The sequence below is a fragment of the Callorhinus ursinus genome, unplaced genomic scaffold (assembly GCF_003265705.2).
Source record: "Callorhinus ursinus isolate GAN/ISIS: 27379988/994484 unplaced genomic scaffold, GSC_fseal_2.0 scaffold6, whole genome shotgun sequence".
In the NCBI taxonomy this organism is placed as follows: Eukaryota; Metazoa; Chordata; class Mammalia; order Carnivora; family Otariidae; genus Callorhinus; species Callorhinus ursinus.
Genome location: NW_027397068.1, coordinates 2,665,222 through 2,686,323, shown reverse-complemented (window position 1 = coordinate 2,686,323; position 21,102 = coordinate 2,665,222). Strand labels below are relative to the sequence as shown.

Below are 21,102 nucleotides of genomic sequence, written 5' to 3'. Positions count from 1 at the left end.
GCATTTAAATTTATAGCAAGATGAGTGCTATATATCTCTGGATGCTTTTAGCTTTACAGAAATGTGTTTAGGTACACTTACAAAGAATGTGTTTTGAATAACAATTTAGTGGATGAGAATTAGTCACTTTTATTTAAGGGAGAGTATTCCTTTGTGTTGCACAATATATATGGGTTTGGAGCTGAAAGAATTCTGATTTTTAAATTGCTACTAGGAAATACATCTCCACGGTGTCTGTAATACTGCAAAAATCCTGTTGTAGTTACCATCATTATTATTATTGACGTTTTCAATCCCAAACTTTCATATAAGGTATGATCATTGTTTCTGGCTGATTTAATGAAATCAAGAAACTTACAAAGAAAGCAACTTCATCTACAATAGTTTGATGTGATATGGCCAGTTGTCTCAAAGATTAAGGATGAGCAAATGGCTTTAAATGGTTGGCATTCTTCCAACAATTGTTTTATAGCTAATTATTCTGAAAATAACTGACTGAAACTACTCAACTGTCAATCATCCAGTTTATTTATTCATTCATTTAAAAAGAGTTTATGGAACTTCTATTATATACAATGCACTTTACGAGAAGTCAAAGTGGATTTTTAGATGACATGAGGTTTTCCTTTTGGAAGAACAACTTCTATACTAATATGGAAGATAGATTACACCATTCAAGAATTGCAGATAAGAAATAAGAGAGAATGTAAATAACCAGAAAACAATGAAAAAATGTCAAAAGTACATACCTATTAATAATTACTTTAAATGTAAATGGTCTAAATGCTCCACCCTAAAGATAGAATGGAGGAATGGATAAAAAACAAGACCCAACTATGCTGCTTATAAGAGAGTCACTTTAGACCTAAAGACACATACAGACTAAAAGTGAAAAGATGGAAAAAGATATTCCACACAAATGGAAGCAAAAACAAAAACCAGGCTAGCAATACTTAGACAAAATAGAATTTAAAACAAAGACTATATTAAGAGACGAAGAAGGGCATTACATAGTGATAAAGACATCAATCTAACAAGAGGATGTAACAACTGTAAATATCTATGTACCCAATATTGGAGTACCTAAATACATAAAGCAAGTATTAACAGACATAAAGAAAGTGACAGCAATACAAAAATAGGAGGGGACTTTAACACCCCACATACATCAATGGATAGATCATCCAGGCAGAAAATAGTGTCTTTGAAAGACACATTAGACCAGATGGACATAAAAGAGATAGAACATTCCATCAAAAACAGCAGAATACAAATTCTTTTCAAGTGCACATGGAACATTCTCCAGGATAGATTACATGTTAGGCCACAAAACAAGACTCCATAACTTTAAGAAATGGAAATCTTATATCTTTTCCAAATACAACGATATGAAACTAGAAATCAGTTACAAGAAAACAAACAAACCCACAAACAAGTGGAGGCTACACAACATGCTAGTGAATAGCCAATGAAGAAATCAAAGAGGAAATTAAAAAATACATGTAAACAAATAAAAATGAAAACACAATGTTCCAAAATCTTTGAAATGCAGTAAAAGCAGTTCTAAGATGAAAATATATAGAATACAGGACTACCTCAAGAAACAAGAAAAATCTCAATCTAACCTTACACCTAAAGGAACTAGAAAAAGAAGAACAAACAAAGCCTAAAGCTAATAGAGGAAAAGATATTAATGAAGATCAGAGCAGAAATAAATGAGACAAAAAAAAATCAAGGGAAGAGCTTTTTTTAAAAGATGAAATTGATAAACCGTTAGCCAGACTTATCAAGAAAAATGAGAGGGCCCAAATAAATAAAATCAGAAATGAAAGAGGAGAAGTAACAACTGACACCACAGAAATACAAAGGATTATAAGAGACTACTACAAAAAAATTATATGCCAGCAAACTGGACAACCTAAAAGATATGGATAAATCCCTAGAAACACAATCTTCCAAAACTGAATCAGGAAGAAATAGAAAATCTGAACAGACTAATTACAAATAACAAAATTGAATCAGTAATCAAAAAACTCCCAAGAAACAAAAGCCCAGAACCAGACGGATTCATAGGTGAATTATACCAAACATTCTCCTTAAACTAATCCAAAAAATAAAAGAGGAAAGAAAGCTTCCAAATACATCAATGAATTCTCGATAAAATATTAGCAAACCTAATTTAATAATACATTAAAAGGATCATTCATTACAAACAAGTGGAATTTATTCCAGGAATTCAAAGATGGTTCAATAATCACAAATCAATTAATGTGATACATTGCATCAATAAAACAAAGGATAAAAATCATATGATCATCTCAATCAATGTGGAAAAAGCATTTGACAAAGTTCAACATCTGTTCATGATAAAAACTTTCAACAAAGTGGGTTTAGAGGGAACATACCTCAACATTATAAGACCACATATGATAAACCCAAGCTAACATCACACTCAATGGGGAAAAACTAAGATCTTTCCTCTAAGATCAGGAACAAGACTAGGATGTCCACTCTCACCACTATTATTCAACATAACACTGGAAATCCTTGCCACAGTAATCAGACAACAAAAAGAAATAAAAGGCATCCATGTTACTAAGGAAAAAGTTAAACTGTAACTATTTGCAGATAACATGATACCATACATAGAAAACTCTTAAAGACTCTACCAAAAAAACTATTAGAAGTTATAAATGAATTTAGTAAAGTTGCAGGATACAAAATTAATACCCAGAAATCAGTAGCGAAAGATTTGCACTCTGAAAACTATAAAACATTGATGAAAGAAATTGAAGATGACCCAAACAAATGGAAAGATATTCCATCCTATGCATTGAAACAATTAATATTGTTAAAATGTCCATACTACCTAAAGCCATCTAAAGATTCAATGCAATCCCAATCAAAATACCAATAGAATTTTGCACAGAACTAGAATAATCCCAAAATTTGTATGGAACCACAAAAGACTCCAAGCAGCCAAAGCAATCTTGAGAAAAAAGAACAAAACTGGTGGTACCACAATTCTAGATTTCAAGATTATAAAGCTGTAGTAATCAAAATAGTATGGTACTGGCACAAAAATAGACACATAGACCAACAGAATAGAAAGCCAGAAATAAACCCACATGTATACAGTTGATTAATCTATGACAAACTGGGGAAGAATATACAATGAGGAAAAGACAGTCTCTTTAATTAATGGGGCTAAGAAAATTGGACAGTTACACACAAGAGAATGAAACTGGACCACTTTTTATACCACACAAGGATTGGAGACCTAAAACCATAAAACTCCTAAAAGAGAACATAGGCAGTAATTTGACATTGGCCACAGCAATATTTTTTTATATATTTCTCCTCAGGCAAGGGAAACAAAAGCAAAAATAAACTATTGGAACTGCACCAAAATGAAAAGTTTTTGCACAGTGAAGAAAACTATTAACAAAACTAAAAAGCAACCTATGGGAGAAGATATTTATAAATGATATATTTGATAAGGAGTTAACACCCAAAATATATAAATAACTTACACAACTGAACACCCAAAAAAGCAAATATTCTGATTAAATTTTTTTTTCCAAAGAAGGCATACAATCAACAGACACATGAAAAGATACTCATCATTAATCATCGGAGAAATGCAAATCAAAAACACAATGAGATATCACCTCACACCTGTTAGAATAGTAAAATAAAAAAAGACCAGAAATAACAAGTGTTGGTAAAAATCTTGAGAAAAAGGACCCCTCATGCACTGTGGTGGGAATGTAAATTGGTGCAGCCACTGTGAAAAACGGTATGGCGGTTTCTCAAAATTTTTAAAATAGAAATGCCATATGATCCATCATTAATCATTGGAGAAATGCAATTTTTAAAATAGAAATGCCATATGATCCAGTAATTCCACCATTGGGTAAACAAAAAACAATTAGATAAGATATATGTACCCCTATGTTCATTGCAGCATCATTTATAATAGCTAAGATGTGGAAATCACCCAAGTGTCCATCAATAGATAAATGGATAAAGATGATGTGATATATATATAAACAAATAAATAATGGACTATTAACTATAAAAAAAGAATGAAATCCTGCCATTCGTGACAACACGAATGGACCTAGACTATTTTATGCTAAGTGAAATGTCAGAGAAAGTCAAATACCATAGGATTTCATTTTTATGTGGAACCTAACAGAGTCAATAGCATTTTAAGTCTTGTGTGGTGACAGGTGGTGAGCATAGCATAGCCTATAAATTTGTTGAATCATGTATACCTGAAACTAACTTAATTGTGTCAACTATACTTCAATTTAAAAAAAAGTATGAAAATTGATGTTACCAAATGGTAAGGTAGCTTCCTCCTGAAGCTCCTTCTCATAAGACCAAGTAACAGCTACTCATGGACAAAACACCACTGAGACAATCCTAGAACACAAGAGTGAGGCTGAAGCACCACCTCCCCCCCACCCCCAGAAACCTGCTTTAGAAAGGTTAAGAGGAACAGCTGCTCTTCCCCCAGGCTGCCATAGCACCATGACTACAGTTCCTCCAGTGGGAAGAGAGAACCCAGTAAGCACATCCAGGACCCCCAGCATTATGGATCATTTTGTGGGAGCCCCTACTCTCGTTTTGCACCATGGAGATTGCAGGGTCATCTGCTGGGCTCAACCACTGAGAATCTAATTGTGATGAAGAAGTGTTGAGGGGCTTCCTTTCTTTGTTTTGTTTTGAGGGGCTTCTAATAACCACCACTCAAGATCTTGATAGAGTTCTTACCAGCACAGCCCAACTAGTAATCCCCCAACTAGCAGTTCTGCTTATCTGCAGACCAAGTCAGGGAATGGGGTAGTCTGGCCAGGGAACACAGTGGGGTGCAAGTCTGCTTAATTTGGGTCACCAAACAAGGATTTTTGCCAGCCCTGTAGCCTGGTCTTCCCACATGCAGCAGAGATACTGAGTCATAGCCGTTCCTGCTGTGGATTTGGCTCCGAGTTCTCCCTACCAGAAAGCCTCTTCAGGAAAATTTAGGAGTTGCTGGAGTGGGCCTCCCTTGTCCTCCCAGGTAAGGAGGTGTTATATAACCCTACTTGCTGCACCTGGACAGGGAAATAATTCATTGCTCCACCTATTGGCAATAGGTGGATACAGCCTTCATCCGGCCTGACCAGGGAAACTTATCAGACCACATGGGAAGCTATGTAATCCATCCAACAGCTGTGCTTACAGTAACACTTGAATAGAAAGCACAGCCTGTTACTTTCCCTGTCTGCAGAGCAAAACCAGTGGCTTCACCAGATTAGGATAATTGATGCACACTCTTGCTTTATGTGAGTCCCCAAACAATGAGCTATGCAGGCCCTGGGTCCTGTCTTGGTGCCCTCCCTAATGCTGAGTATAATACTCAGGCCTGACTATCTAATAAGCCTGATTAGAGAGTCTAGGCAATAGCAGAGCCCATCCTACAACCTCACTTGGGCGGGGAATCAAGCCAGCCGTCCTAACAGCTGTTCTCAGTCAGTGGCACGTCCCACCACCCCTGACCTCAGAGTGCAAACAGTTGCCTTCCCCCCCCTCAAAAAAAAACAGACCCTAATGGCAGGACCCACCTACCCAAGGACATTACCAGCAGAAACCCAAGCCAAGCTAACTGTAGAACTGTCTCTACCAAAATGAACCTATAAAGTTTGGAAGAGCAGACCACTTACCCAAATGCACAGATACCAGCATAGGAATCAAGGATCATGAAACATCAGGTAAATATAATACCACAAAAGGAAACTCATGAAGTTCTAATAACTGATCATAATGACGTGGAGATCTATGGACTGTGACAAAGAATTCAGAATAATCCTCTTAAAGAAGTTTAGTGAACTACAAGAGCACACAGAAAACTGAACATAAATTAGGAAAACAATGTGTAAATAACATGAGAAGCTCAACAAAGAAATAAAAAAACATTAAAAAAGCCCCAGAATTCCTAGCATTGTAAAATACAATAACTGAACAGAAGAATTTAATACAGAGCTTCAAAGGCAGATTCAACCATGCAGAAGAAAGAATCAGGGACCTGGAAGATAGCACTTTTGAAATTATCCAGTCAGAGTAAAAAGAAAAAAAGAATGAAAAAAAAATGAAGAATGCCGATGGGAATTGTAGGACACAATAAAAAGAAACAAAATCCACATTTCAGAAGGAGAAGAGAAAGGAACAAAATATATTTAAGGCAATAATGGCTGTAAACTCAAAGAATTAAAAATAAAACTATCATATGATTCAGTAATTCCACTTCTGGGAATATATTAGAAAGAAAAACACTAACTTGAAGTGGTATCTCCACCCCTATGTTTATAGCAGCATCATTTACAATAACCAAGATACGGAAACAAACTAAGTGTTCATTGACAGATAAAGACATTGTGGTATATATACACAATGGAATATTATTCTACCATAAAAAAGAGGAGATCTTGCCACTTGTGAAAATGGACCTTAAAGTCATTATGTTAAGTGAAATAAGTCAGACAAAGAAAGACAAATCCTGTATGATCTCATTTATGTCTGGAATCTAAAAAAATAAAAAAACTTATAGAAACATAGAAAAAGTGGTGGGGTGGGTGGAGGAACTGAGAAAGTTGGTGAAAAGGTACAAACTGGAAGTTTAAACATAAACATATACATAATGACAATAGTTAACACTGCTGTGTGATATGTAGGAAAATTAAATCACTGGAGTTCTTATGAGAAAAATCATTTTTTTCTTCTTCTTAACGTAACTTTAGGAGATAATGGATGCTCACTAAACTTACTGCAGTACTTAATTAAGTACTTAACAACTTACAGTATGTTAAGTTAAACTATATTCCTTAATTTATACAGTGATGTATGTTAATTATATCTCAATAAAACTGGAAAAAAATGAAATGAGAGAAAGAGTCAATGAAAATACACTATAGATGGATTGTAGAGTTATCCAGGAGAGGGAATTTGTAAGTGCTTGGTAATCAATTAGATATGGGAGAGCGGGGAACAAGAAGAGGCTGTGGAGGTGCCTCTTCTCTATGAACAGAGCAGATTTGGGAGGTAGGAGATGAGATGAGTAGTTCCTTTGTAAGCCTATTGAGTTTGTTGTGGGATGTCCATTAGGACATGTCAAGCCAACAAAAGGAAGATCTACACCAGAGTCACTGACTCGGGACTCAGTCACATATGTATGGAATTTGTAGCCACGGGTCTGCACAGGGTTACTCAGTGTGTAAAAAAAAAAAAAAGAGAGTGTAAATGGAAATAAATCAATAAATAGCAGAGGATGATCATGTCAGTTTCCCTAAAGATCATGTCTCACTTATAATCCTGAGTTTCATAAATACCTGAAATACACCTGAAATATATACCTGAGATACCTGAAATAGAAATACCTGCAATTCTTTCTCCTTTCTTTCTTCCCTTCAAATCCTTCAAGGTAAGAATTGTATCTTTAAAAAAAATGAGAGGCTATCAGTTTTGAAACATTTTAAAGAAAAAATAAGCTCATTGAGGAAATAGACAGTACAGATAAACAAAAGAACACAAAATTGACCTCTAGTTCTACCACTTATTTGAAAAATCAATCTTAGTGTGTGTGTGTGTCTATTTTGGGACTTTGCCTTTTCCCACACCAGAATCTACTGTTACATCTTTTTAAGAAAAATTAAACATTTTGCCTAGGTAGTACATTTCATGGTTCAAATATCAAATGACAATAAAAGGTATTTAATAAATTCTTGTTCCTTTCCTTGTCCCGAGCCAGTTACACATGCATACATGTGAATCCTTCCAGAATTTATGCCAATGCAAGCAATATGAATTTTTATTCTTCTTTTGTAAATGAAAGTTATACACTATTTTGTACCTTGATTTATTTTACATTCAATATATATCTTGACAATTATGGTTAGTTTTACATGTGAACTTGGCTACCTATAATACCCAGTTATTTAGTCAAACACCATTCAAGAGGGGAACACCACATGAAGATGGAGATAGATACTGAAGTGAAGGCTACAAGTTAAGGAATGGGAAGGATTGCTGGAAACCACCAGAAGCTAGGAGAAGAGCATAGAACAGATCATTTCTAGGGCCTTCAGAGGGAATGTGGTGTTGCCAACACCTTGATTTCAGACTTCCTTCTCCAGAAAAGTGGAAGAATAAATTTCTGTTGTTTTAAAGCCACCCAGTTTGTGGTGATTTGTTATAGCAGCCCTGAAAAACTAATACCATGATCTTTTCATATCATTACATAGAAAGTATCCTCACTTAAAAAAAATAGCCTCATGTTATCCAAAATTAATTTACCAGTCCTCTATTGATGGACATTTGGATTGCTTCCAATCTTTGCTATTACAAACAATGCTTTGTTGAATGACTTTGTACATCAATTTCACATATATCTAAGTATATCTGTAGGACAAATTTCCAGCAGTGGAATTGATGGGCCAGAAGGTATACCATTTGTTATTTTGACAGAGACTACAATATTATCCTCCATGGTTTTAACCAGTTTATACACACATTAGCAATACAAGTGCCTGTTTAGTCCTTCTGATAGATATCTCAATATAGTTTTCATTTGTGATTTCCCTTACTAAGTGTGGGATTGTGTTTTAAGAGCCTTTTACATTTCTGAACTGCCTGTTCATATTCTTTTCCCATTTTTCTGTTAGGTTATTAATCTTTATTTCTAGGATTTATGTCTACATTGGAGAGATTAGCCCTTTATCCGTTATAGGACTTGGAAACACTTCCCCCCCCCCCAGTTTGTCACTGTCTCTTGATTTTGCTTATTGTATATGTGTGTGTGTGTGTGTGTGTTTTGCTTGTTTTTCTTTTCACCATGCAAATTTATGTTTATGCAAAATTTATCAGTTGTTTATTTTTAATTACTATAGGGTTATAAAAAATTCTCCTTTATTTTAATCTAACAATTCTTTTAGTTCCATTTTCTGTAGAATTTATACTTGTATATATTGTGAGATAGTTTCAACTTATTTTTTTCCAAATGGCTATCCAATTGTTCTGATACTATTTGTTAAAAGTCCATCTTTAAACTTTGATTTGAAATTCCACCTTTATCACATATGAAATTATGTGTTACATACATACGAATACATTTGGACCTATTTCTGAAATTTCTATTATGTTCCTTTGGTTGACTATTTATGGGCTAATACTACACTGTTTTAATTTTTGCAACTATAAAATAAACATATCTAGTGGCATACCTAGTGGCACTAGACCTTTTACTTCATTACTCATCTCACATTTTCCAGAGTTTTTCTTGATACTGTTTTTTGCCTTATAAACTTTAGAATCATTTTGTCTAGTTTTTTTTTTAAAGGCTACTGCTAATATTGTCTATGAGCTACTTTTTTTTTTTAAAGATTTTATTTATTTGACAGAGAGAGAGGAGCGCGCAAGTGAGCACAAGCAGTGGGAGCAGGAGAAGCACACTCTGTGCTGAGCAGGGAGCCTGATGCGGGATTTGATCCCAGCACCCTGGGATCATGACCTGAGCCGAAGGCAGGCTCTTAACCCACTGAGCCACCCAGGCGCCCCAAGTTTTGGTGTTTTAAAATAAATTGATACATTCATAATATTTGTCTGACATCTAAGAATGTGTTTCCCTTTGTTCAGTTCTTTTGTATCCTTCAGTAATGTTCTCAAGCGTTGTTTCTGTATAGTCTTACACATTTCTTGTTAAATTCATCCCTAGGTTTTTAAGCTTCGTGTTGCTATCATAAATACCAACTTTATTTTCATCATATATTTTTTTTCTGATTATTGTTTGTGTATGTGAAGCTATTTTTCTCAGTTTTCCATTGGATAGTTTTAGCTGTTCATTTCCATTTCTCCTGTCTCTACTTTTTTCTCTTGCTTGATTGCATTGGCTTTCTTCCAGTACAATATAATATATAATAGTAGTGACAGTGGTCATAATTGTTTTATATATATATATATAATTTTTGGTGGGGATACTTCTACTGTTTTCCCTTTTAAGCATGATGCTAACTTTGGGCTGAGAAAGATTTATCATATTAAGTAAATAATCATCTTTTCCAATTTTACTTAAGTATAATCAAGAGTGGTTATTCAATTGTTTTCCAAATGTTTTGGTGGCAATAAGATTATATAATTGTCTTTTTAGGTCTAATAATGTGGTGAATTGTATTAGTAGAATATGTTTCTATTTCTCCTTGCAGGTTGTGTAATTTTTGCTTTATAAAATTTGCAGAAGTATTATTTGGTAAGTGAAAGATTCATAATTATTATTTTTATGCATCATTTCTTGCTTTTTGGCCTGACTTCTACCTTTTTTTGATATTTAGATCCTAAACTCATTTTTATTTTGGCAGGTGTTTGCCTGGTATTTATTTTAAAAACTTCTGGGTCTTTTTGTTTTAGATATGTCTCTTGTACAAAGCATAAAATTGGGTTTTATTTTGTGATCCAGTCTGAAAATCTTCATTTCAGTATATACATTTATTTTCTTGATATTCAGATAAGCTTGATCTTTGTTCCACTGTATTATTTTATGTACCCTGTTCTAGCAGTTTTTAAAATGTCTTTGACTAAGTGGTTAGTTTTCTTTCCACATGCATATGCCTATGCGTATTTTTTTTCTGATATTTAGAAAGGTTTAATATTTTGTTTTTTCTAGTACCTAATACCCTTAGTCCTCTACTACTTTGGACAGTATCTATTAATTCCCTATCCTGTAGCATTAAAAATTAGCACATTTCTTTCCTCTGACCCCTCTTCTTCAACAACACATTTTAGTTGATAATATTGCTTCTTACTCTTTATACTGTTAAGTATCATTATATTTCTCTTTCTTGGATTGTCAGCTTTAAATGATATCTTTTAACTCTATTACAGATGAAGCAATTAATATACTTATCATAGCTCCTATTTCTTTCTCCTTTTTCTTCTCAAGTTTTATTGGTTTTATAATTCTCATAATACCAGGACATAAAACATTTTTATTCTATTCTGATACCCTATTATGTATTTGCTTTATTTTTAATTCTGTAGTTAAATGTAGTCAGCACTCACAGGCATCCTTTTGTGGTGATGTTTCTAATCATCTCTCAGTTACCTGAAGTTCATTCCACCACATAGAATGACCATTCTCATTGTCATCTGATTGGTGAATTGGGTTCCAGACACCATCCCAAGGTGAGCTTTTCAGACCATGCTTGACTTACCTTGTGTTCTGCAAGAGGGAAAGGTAAGCCTGAGCTAAGAGCTTATGTATAAGGAGTTTATTTGAGAAGTGATACCAGGAAGTGGGAATGAGAGACCAGGGAGACTGAAACATGGAAAGGAGGGAAATCCAATTCTTAGGTACATTATTGGGTTGATGAATGTTAATGGGAGAGTGGTCTTTGATCCCATAAGGATATTATGAGGACTATACTAAATGTGTTTTAGCATTGTCTCCTTAAGGGACAGAGGAAGACGTATGTCTCCATTGATTCCCATCTCCATTGATTGAGGGCCTTAACTTCCCCTACTTCCTGGTTGAGAATCTATGAGTGCTGAGTATGCCTAACCTGTGAAATACACTGTTTTATGCACAAAATAGGTTGAAACCTATGTGGAAATATAATTTAACTTTCTGAAACTGATTTTTTTCTCTTTGATTAGAAAGTTAGAATTATTTAATATTTTTAATCCATTTAAAATTTTATTGTTGCTTTGTATTGTTAATTTCCAGTTTTATTTTTACAGTCAGAGAATATGGCAGGTAAAATTGTCACTTTTGCGAGCAAGGGCAAGCGGGGGAGGGGCAGAGGGACAGAGAGAATTCCAAGCAGGAACAAGGGGCTTATGAAATGAGAACTGGAGGAACAGGCTCTAGATGGGGGTTCTGCAACTTACTCCCAGAATGCTCCTGACTGGCCCACCCAGGGCACCACTTCCTCTGTGGTAATCAGGAGGCCACCTAACTTCAAGGATGCCTAAACACAGCTCCAGTTCAGAGAATTAAAAGCCAGGAGCATAAAGCTACCTTCACCACAATTGCCGGGACTAGAACCCGGACTCTGGTTCTTGCTGCCTGTGCAGCGACTAGAGACTCTGTACTCCGCAGTCTTGGTTGCCAGCAGAAAAAATGCCCCAAGTTAAAGGAAGAAAGCCTTCACCCCATTGCATCCAGAACCCTGAGTATGAACAGCTATGGGGAATGTTGCTTTTAGCTTTCTAGTTTTGGAGCCCAGAAAAATCATGGCTTCCTGATTGTTGGAATCTTGGACTCCTGGCTGGACTAGTCTGATGGAGATCAAATGCCTCCAATGATGGACACTGTAATAGGTAAGACTTCAGAAATAGTCCTCAGGATTTGATTTTCTTTCTCTTTACTGGAAGACCAGTAAGCAATCCTGCTGGCCATGAATATGCTGGAACAACACTCACTTAGGTAAACAATCCCATTGACTCCTGCCAGTTCTTCTTTCCTTGTCCCATCTCATAGCACTTTAAACCTGTTCCCAAAACTGTTCCTGTTGTTCTGGTCACCTAATCAATGCTCAAATCCAGGGGAAACAAATGAAATTTGCAAGAATAATTGCCCCATTGTGTAAAAGAAACATCCCAAATAACTCTACAATTGAATGACTATTATGTTCTGGCAGAGAGTACGGGTCAAGTTCCTTTACCTAACAGATATAGTACCAAAGCTCTGTCACCCAGTACCCTTCTAGCACAAAGCAGAATCCTATTATCTTGACCATTTTTTTTTTTTGAACAACCAAAAGATCCGTGGGTGTGCTCCTGAACATCCTATATGAGACACTTCAAAAGATACATATTTACCCACAGCTTTCATCACCCCTAAAAGCCATGAGAAAATTCTGTCCTTTCCTTATCAAGACAGTGAACATTTTAAGATACCATCTCCAGAAAGATCTTAGAGGAGAGAGACCAAGAGGAAATACTTCTGATCTCCTATTGGTGTTAGTTATTTTATCAGATTGCCTTGTTGCATATGGCACAGGACCAAAGGGAGAGTGGATAAATGCTATAAAGCAAAGAACACTGGTTTACAGGGAGGAAGCCAAGGGTTGTTAGCTAGCAGAGTACAGTCAAGCCCAACCAATTAATTTCTCCCAGCAGCAAGATGGGGATAATAATACTTGTCCTGCCTATTTTGTGGGGTTTCTGTCCATGCTAAATGTGTCTATGTCCAAGTACCAACAACCATACAGAGCAACATAATTAACAGGACAAATGGAGCTGGCTTGTGAAAGTGAGAAGACTCAGTGGTTATGGGGTCATTAGGAACTCCACAGCACCCTCCCCAGGGCCACAGGCTTTGGCCTCAGACAGAGTTTAGTGCATAATACAGAAACCACCATTTCTGTTCAGTGGCCAAGGCACTGAAGGTAGATGCTTCTGACCTTCAGTCGTACCCAGGCTGTATCTGTGTTGCCCAGGCTAAAAACTTTCTCAAACACCCAGAAGCTCCTATGAGCAGCAAACTCTTCAGGAGCCATTTTCCCTGAAGAGGGGCCTTGGTTCCAGAAGAGAATTCTGAAACACAGAACATTCCCACTACACGCTGAGATAGGGCAGTCACACACAAGAATGCTATGATTCATGTCCAGCCAGTTACTGGGCCATGTTGTGGTGCTAATAAACTGCTGAGAAGTCCATCTTTGGTGGCTACTTTAGAATAGCTTCTTAGCTAACCAGAATAAATCAGAGGAGGAGGGATTTTTTGTGTTCACCTTCTGCCCTGGAGATTTAAAAGAATCTATACTTTCCTGGATCTGTCTTTTTCTAAGAACCATTCAGAAGGAAAATCTAAATAAACATTTAAACCCTTTTAACTCTAGCCTGTGAAGCTCAAAAGGCATCCTAGGAGGCCTGCAAGTCGATGTAGTGGTGTAACTGAGCCAACTGCTTCCAGCAGCTTCTGCACACCTGCTGTTCTGGTGATGCCCCTTTAGCTTTGGTGGTGGTTTGAGGAACCTGCTAAGAATGATTCTATGTGCCATAGTTCTCAGATTTCTTCAGACTAATGTGTCACATCTAATTAAGATGGTGCCGTATTATCACCTTGCTGTACTAACCGCAGCTGTCTCTGCTGAAATGTGCCAGTTAACCTGGATTGTCCCAAAAGGTGAGGAACAGCTTTGCTATGGTTGATGTATCATCTTAGCAGATTTTTATTTCTGTTAGTATATAACCTAATATCTCTTCAAGTGTTTTACTATTCCAATCAATCAGTAGAAAAAAATGATATTTGAAAATTAGTTTTCCTACATAATCCTACCCATGTTCCATGAAGTTTTATTTTCTTGCTCTATTATAATAATTGTCCTGCTGACCTCACAAGATTGATGTGAGGCTCAGGTGAAGAATTGTATCTGAATATACAGAGGAAGCTGACATGCATGCCATAAGTGTATGTGCTAAACTAACCTGTGATCTTTGTTGCCTGACAAAGCTAGACATGACTCTGAAGGAAGAGTCTTAAAAACACACATGGTGCTCTATATGTATAGCTTTGGTAACAGAATAAAATATTTTAAACTTCATTCTCAACTATCTCATCATGACAATAACTCTGCTGCATTATCTTATATCTGGGATTAACATTCATCTGTACTTACTTTTTGTGTCTCTAAGGCAGATATTAATCTTTAAAATTCACCCCACTCCTAATAATAGTAATGATAATACAGTAATAATACTCAGTATTTCTTGTAACATTATCAAGCAATTTGTGAATAATTCTCTGTATATCATGTAAGATGGATAGAGAAAAGAAAATGTGAGAATAAACCACAAAATGAGGTTGACAAAAATCCACAAGTGCTCCATATCATCTTTTTCTTGCAACTTTCATGTGTTTCAGCCAAACTACACTGCCTTCCTCTTCTAAATCAGCTGATGCAGCTGTCTTGCCAATATACAGGTTTTCATAGTTGGCCCTGGGTAAAGAACTGACGAGGCCTCCTTAGCACTCAATTCTACACATTTTTCCCTCAGTGTAGCACATTTTCCCAAGACAGCTACCTGGATCCCTTTCTGAATTTCCCATCCCAGAATCCAGGATGTCCAACCCTCAATTCAGAAACCATTGCCTTTCAAGAAACTTTCTTCAAGGATGGTGACAATAGTTCACAGCGAGCAGAAGCAGCTGGGGCTCAAGGATGATAGTTTGCTCTGTCAGTTGAAAATTTATGTGGGAAGCTACCTATTATTATACCTAATACTTATGAGGAGGGCCAGCTTTCATTCTTTTTATAATCTTGAATCCATTTGGTGAGTTACAATTAAGTAACACTTTGGCAAAATGCATGCTGAATTAAACCTTGATATTGAATGTACCTCCCATGGACTTCCTTTAGAGGGCACTATTGATTCTCTGAAACCATGGAAACCTTTCCTCATGTTTCCTTGGTAAAGTTGGCCAATTTTGAAATCATATTGGGTTTCAAATCTACTCATCTAGAATATTAGGACCATACTCATTACTGAATCTATTTTTAAAATATATTATAGAATAATTCAGAAGCTAAACCAGAATGCTGGTCGTTAGGACAAGTCATCAGTACGACACATGTAGTTCCATATTTGGAGACTTCAACTGGTTTATTTGCTTTTGAAAATTCTTTAAGTGGGAATTTCCATTTGTAAATTAAACAATTCAGTCTTTTGTTTAGAAAGACAAATTAGCACCTCTTTGGAAATTAATGTCCCATTCTAGAAATAGATAATTATTTACATATTTTTGGAAGAAACCGTGTACTTTCATTCAGACATCCATTAAGGTCTGGAGATATTCTACTAAAATTTCTTCTTCATATTTCTTATGTTTCATAGACTCTGCCAATTCAAAGAATTTTGATTAAGTCCCTAGGAGAGAACTTTCTTTTTTCATTCTCTAAAGTTAACAGAAGTAGCAATTTATAAATTGGCTCACTGCAGTTTTTATCTAATTTCAAAATAATGGGAAACCTGAAATATTTCAAAGCTCAGGAACATAATTTTTCAGATATAAATACTTTCATACCACCATCTACCAGGATTTGCTTAGCTTTCATATCATAAAATACTATTTCAACACGTGCCTTATATAATAACTTCTTACTAAATTACCAATATTCTAGGAAAGTAGCTGATAGTAGTCCCACAGGTATTTTATAAACTAACAAATGAAGAAGCCATGTATGTACAAAGATAAGAGAAAAAAGATGATGGATTTTCATCATTTAATGAATTAAGTATAAATGATCAGACCAGCCTTTAAGACTCTTCACAGAATGGTCCCAGTTTATCTTCCTAACCTCAGCCTACTCTACCAGTAACCTAAGCTCCCAGCAAATGGCACCACCGACTATTATCTGGACATCTGTGCTTCCGCATCTTCACCCCTTTACTCATCCGGAGTCTTCCACTTGGAATGCATCTTCCTCCCCAACTGTCCTCTCCAAACCTAATAAATGCCCAGCCCCTCCTTTAAGTGGCATTTTGAATACCGCTAACTCAACTGAGTCCTCTTCAGAAGGGATCTACCATCCTGTGAATTTCCATGGCTAGTTAGGTATAATATCCTTGTGGAATTTATCAATTTTGTTTTATATTTTGTATTTAAGTGGCTTACATGTTTAATTCATCACTTCTTCTAAACTACATAATTTTTGTTTTGGGATCTGTTATCAAGTCTAGTGTCCAACATGTAACAGCTCTCTACATATTCTTTCAGTTGGGTTAAACTGAGACATTATTGCCATTTGCTTAATGAGGGGGTGTGGAAGGCAGAATTTGGACAGTGTGGAATCAGAGGGGTAAGGATTAATGCCAGAGATATTAAAGGTGAAGTAAAAGGCCTTACCAACTGATTGAATGTAGAACATACTCTGTCACTCTTATGTTCTCTATCCTATTTTACTTTAAATTATTACACTTTTCTGATATAATACAATATGTAATCCTTCATTAAAATAAAGCCTATATGGGCAAAACATTGTTTAGGTCATCCACTATATCTGCATGGAAGAGTCCAAGATATATTTTAGGTGCTCAATATTTGCTTGGTGAATAGACTAATAAGGATACAAAGGTGACAGCAAATTGTCCTACTAGAAGGATAGCAGCAGCATCAACAGATTAGGAAAAAGAGAAGTAATAAGTTTGGAGAGAATATGATGATTTCAATTTAGTTAGAGGTATATACATGGACATCCAAGTAGAGATGCTGAGGAAGCAACTGAAAATTGGTATTCGTATTTGAGAAGAAAGTCAGACTCAGATGTGTAGATGTGGGGCTTATGACACATCTGCAATTTACTGAAGCCCATGAGATTACATGGTGTTGTGAAGGGGAAAATGTGGGGAGGTCTGCTCTGGCTATATCACTGGGAAGCACCTCTGCTGAGGGGCAGAGCTAAGAGCCCAAATGTCAGTGAGAACTGGTCATGAAAATAAAAAATCAGAGATATACAGAATGTCCTTTTCTTGACTAACCTCTCTGCTATATTTGACATAATTGAATTTTTCTTCCCATTTATCTTTGCCATTCTTTACGGTTCCAGCCTTCCTACTCCATGCTAAATGCTGTAGATTTTTATCTTTTGAATTTATTCTACCTTCTTTTCACCAACCATCATAATTGTAGTTCAGAAACATCAACATCTTTATCCTCTCATTAGATGCAGAAAAAGCATTTGACAAAGTACAGCATCCTTTCTTGATCAAAACTCTTCAGAGTATAGGGATAGAGGGTACATACCTCAATATCATAAAAGCCATCTATGAAAAACCTACAGCCAATATCATTCTCAATGGGGAAAAGCTGAGAGCTTTTTCCCTAAGGTCAGGAACGCGGCAGGGATGTCCACTCTCACCACTGCTATTCAACATAGTATTAGAAGTCCTAGCCACAGCAATCAGACAACAAAAAGAAATCAAAGGCATCCAAATTGGCAAAGAGGAAGTCAAACTCTCACTCTTTGCAGATGATATGATACTGTATGTGGAAAACCCAAAGGCTCCACCCCAAAACTGCTAGAACTCATACAGGAATTCAGTAAAGTAGCAGGATATAAAATCAATGCACAGAAATCAGTGGCATTCCTATACACCAACAACAAGACAGAAGAGAGACAAATCAAGGAGTCGATCCCATTTACAATTGCACCCAAAACCATAAGATACCTAGGAATAAATTTAACCAAAGAGGCAAAGGATCTGTACTGAGAAAACTATAAAATACTCTTTAGTACCCTTCTTACCAGTCCACCAGCTTCTGGGCACCTGCCTGCCTATTCCACCCTCCATCATTTCACAGAAACGATTTAACAATGACTCAATTTTTCTGTGGCTACCCATGATCCATATCACATTGTCAAAACCCTTGACCTGGCTTCTGCCTTCTTGAACAACTTCATCTCTTGCCCCTCCCCTACATCCTCTACCATCCCCCAACCATACCAAGCCACCTGTAGTTCCCTGATTGCACCATGCTGTTACCTGTGCCTTAGACATTTTCCAATTGACAAACTCCTTACTTTTTCCTAAAAACAGTCCAAGAATTATCTCTTTCTGAAGCTCCACTAACTCATAGATTTAGATGCTTATTTCTCTACTCCTCTCACATGCCTCCACTATGGCTTTCAGCCGTTGTTTCACTGTCTTCCCACTAGCCTTTATTAGCCTCCTTGGGGGGAAGGACTAAATTCCTTTAATGTTTGTATTCTCAACATTTATCCCAGTGTGTGGCACATGGCAGGTGCATGATAAATTTTGATCAAATAAATTGATGAAAAGGAGGAGAAAAGTTCAAGGAGGAAGGATGTGGTGATCAGAGAAGCTGGAGCCCATCAATGACATTTGGATTCATTTACAGGGAAATGACTCAGAGAGTAGATTCGGTAGTGTGGTTAAGGCAGAAGCAAGATGACCAAGTTGAGGCAATGAAGATGGACTGTGTTTTCAATAACTGTGGTAGGGAAGCTAAGGTAGCTTGTCAGAGAAGTAGGTTTGGGGAAGCTCTGATTTTTAAATTTTAATTTTAATTTAATTTTTTATTATTTTGGATAAAGAAAAATGAGCATAAGTAAGTGACCCAATAAAAAGGGAGCTGTTGCTAATTCAAAAAAAAGGATAAAGTAATGGACGTTCCAAAGGAAGGAGGAAGAGATGGCCTCAAAGGCATATGGTGAAGTAGACTTTGTGATGATCTAACCAGTATCTAGTACCCTTTCTTGCAGTAACCACCCTTAATTTCAACTATCTCTTTCCAAGTGTAAGCCCACAAGATGATTAACTCTAAGAAACTCTATTCCCATTGTATTTTATGTGAAAGGCACAGAACACAGTTCCAGAATAGAAATCCATATGAATCATGCAATTGGACAATGCTGCCTGGGTACTCCAAATTCTATGTGTATTGGAGAAAAATTCAACTCCACCCTATTTCTAGAAACAGAGTATGGGGTTCAAACTTAAAATGAACTTATCACCTGACATTAGTTATGGGTTTAGGGAAGCCATTTCATCCAATTTAGACCAGTAAGATATGAGAGGGATTTTTTCCCCCAGACTTTTGAAAATGAAGCTTCTCTGCTCTTCTGAATGAAGTTTTAGAACCAATTCTTATTCTCTGCTTGAATGTACAAAATGAAGCATGTGACCCTGGAACTGCTACAGTCATCTTGTGATCCCAAGGAGCCCTAACCTTAAAGTGAAGTTGATATCAGCAAGAGCAGAGAAGAGAGCACAGAATTCAGTTCCTCATGGCACTGCCAAGCTTCTGAAGTCGTCCTCCCTCTGGACTTTGCTACAAGAATGTATAATTCCTCTTTATTGTTTGAGGCCAGTAGAGATACAAAAGGAGCTATGATAGTCTAAGAAAAAGAATACGGACACCTCTTCCTCTGAGACCAGAGGGTAAAGATACAGAGAAATGATAGAGAAATCTGAAGTGTTTTTTTTGGTGAACATCTATTTGTGTGTTTTCTATGAGCTAGACAATACATTTAAGACTCTATACTTTTTTTATTTTTTTTAAAGATTTTATTTATTTATTTGACAGAGAGAGACACAGAGAGAGAGGGAACACAAGCAGGGGAAGTGGGAGAGGGAGAAGCAGGCTTCCCGCGGAGCAGGGAGCCCGATGCGGGGCTCGATCCCAGGACCCTGGAATCATGACCTAAGCTGAAGGCAGACACTTAACGACTGAGCCCCCCAGGTGCCCCATGACTCTATACTCTTGATTCAGCATATCCTCACAACAGTTTTATGAGAACCATCATCATCATTTTATTTTTATTTTATTTTGTTGCCATCAATAAATTTACTTGTTTTAAAAAAAATCCAAATGCTGCCATTGTCCAGAAAAATTTAACAGGTTTATTTATAATGGTTATAAAAATATGGAATGCTTCACAAATTTGAGTGTCATCCTTGCACAGGGGCCATGCTAATCTTCTCTGTATTGTTCCAATTTATTATGTGTGCTGCCAAAGCTAGCACCATCCCCCATCATCATTTTATATGAATAAACTGAGGCTATAAGAAATTAAGTGATTGGATGTGTCACTTGGCAGTAAGTAGAATTCACAGTTGAGTAGCATGTGAGTCTAGGTAGAGAGGCTTCCAGATCCCCTTGCCCTATGGTTGGGTTATAGCAATTTTCCCAGGAAAGCAGGAAACATGCAGAGGCAGAGAGCATGTGGAGTGGGGGTATAGCAGTGCTTGAGGACTGTATGTAGAAAAAAAGCAGGGAGTCAGTCTGAGATAAATGAAAAAAAATTACCAAGGAAGAGAGAGGCTCTGCAAATACCAAATCTGTATTTCACAGATTATCTTGAACAGTATCGCAAGGAAAAATTATAAATTGCCCCTTGGGGGTGCATCAATCTATCTTCGTTTCAAAAATATTGAACGGAGGAAGACTTGAGCATCATCAAGTTAAATTTCTTCATCTTGTACGTATGGAATCTAAAGTCCAGGAAGGACAATATGTTATAATAATAATGACTAGAGTCTCTGAAATTGACAGCTGACCAATTCTCCCAGGAGCTTGGCTCCCCTATCCATGATTTTTCT

The 21,102-nt window shown here is 36.5% G+C and overlaps 1 non-coding gene across 1 annotated transcript; it reads right to left on the bottom strand.

Moving 5' to 3' along the window:
* Positions 1 to 20,420: 20,420 nt before the first annotated feature.
* Positions 20,421 to 20,526, bottom strand: LOC112813670 (U6 spliceosomal RNA). The gene has a single exon (XR_003205563.2). It is a non-coding gene; the product is annotated as a U6 spliceosomal RNA (small nuclear RNA).
* Positions 20,527 to 21,102: the final 576 nt, after the last annotated feature.